Genomic DNA, 1,456 nt, shown 5'->3' with positions numbered 1-1,456 from the left:
TTGGTAGGATTTTTAAGCTCCATCAGTTCAGCTTTCATTTCTGCCCTTAGAGACTCTATGTTGCCATTAAGCGATTTCTCCATTCTAACTATCGTCTTCACAACTGCTTCCCTGAAGTCCATTTCCAACATATTGGGTATATCTGTGTCCATTTTTAAATCTGTGACAGAATCAATCTCTGAGTCTTTCCTATTTTGGGGGTTCTTCCTCCTAGTCATTCTGTTGAGGGGTAGTTGAGGGAATGTACAGAGTCCAAATTATTGAGCACAACCCAAGCAAGATTGTCCTGTTTTCTAGGGACCTTAAAGTTGCTGGCCTCTTGTTCTTCCAGCCTGTCTTCTGGGGGAGGAGCCTGCTGTGCTGTTACTCAGGCAACCTTGTTTGGACAGAGTTGCCCTGCCCACTGTCACGGAGGATGGGCTCAGTGGAAACTGTTTTTTGGGGGGCTTTGGTTCTCTGGTGGCTTTCCCTGGTGGTTTTCCACCTCTCTTCCTAGAGTCAGAGCAGAAGAGATCGATTCCAACCCTCTGCCTCAGAGTAGAGAGATCACAGTCTGTTCTTCCATGAGCTCTCCAGGCCACACTATCTCCATTTCTGTCTGTGCTTCCATAAACTGCAGCGTCCTGGGTTGTGCGCCCCTCAGCTGCACTCCCAGTCCTCACCTTCAGTTCAGGGCACGTCTCTGCCCTTTGTGCTTCTAAAACCACCAGCCATCCCCAGTTCGCATGTGTGGCCCTGCCGCTCCAGGTTTCAGTCCATGGGGCTTCCCTAAAGTCCTTTCCCCACTGCTATTGGTCTGCAAGTCTGTGCCCTGTCCCCAGCACAGGAGGCTATCGCTCACCAGTGGTTCAGGATCCTGACAGCTCCCTTGCCCTTCTGTTTATCTTCTGATATCTGCCTGTGGAATCACAGCTCCCTGCTTTATACCTTGAAACCAACCACCTGCAATATTCTGTTTGTAGATATCCAGATATATCTTCTTACATCTCAGTCTGATTTTGTGGATGTTCAGAGTTCTCTGTTAGATATCCAGCTCAATTCAGGGGACTGGTTGGAATGGGGTCCCCTGCTCCTCCACCATCTTTTCCTCCTCCCTGAGAAGTAAGATTTTTAAGAAGTGAAGAAACCATGCTAAAACTCAGATACTATCAGAAAAGCAAATATTCAAATAATTGGGATTCCAAAAGAAGAGTAAGAGAATGATGCAGAGAGTTTATTTAAAGGAATAATAGAAGAGGTCATTTTAATAATAGTGAAGTACTTAGACATACAAATCCATGAAGCTAACAGAACACTCTTGTCTCAATGCAAAAAGAACTTCTCCAAAATGCATTATATTGAAACCGTCAGAAATCAATGATAAAGGAAGAAACTTAAAGTCAGCCAAAGGGGGAAACAGAAAGAAAGAAAGAAAGAAAGAAAGAAAGAAAGAAAGAAAGAAAGAAAGAAAGAAAAA

This window comes from Phoca vitulina, unplaced genomic scaffold (assembly GCF_004348235.1).
Source record: "Phoca vitulina isolate PV1807 unplaced genomic scaffold, GSC_HSeal_1.0 scaffold51, whole genome shotgun sequence".
Lineage (NCBI taxonomy): Eukaryota > Metazoa > Chordata > Mammalia > Carnivora > Phocidae > Phoca > Phoca vitulina.
Note: the sequence above shows the minus strand (reverse complement) of the source record.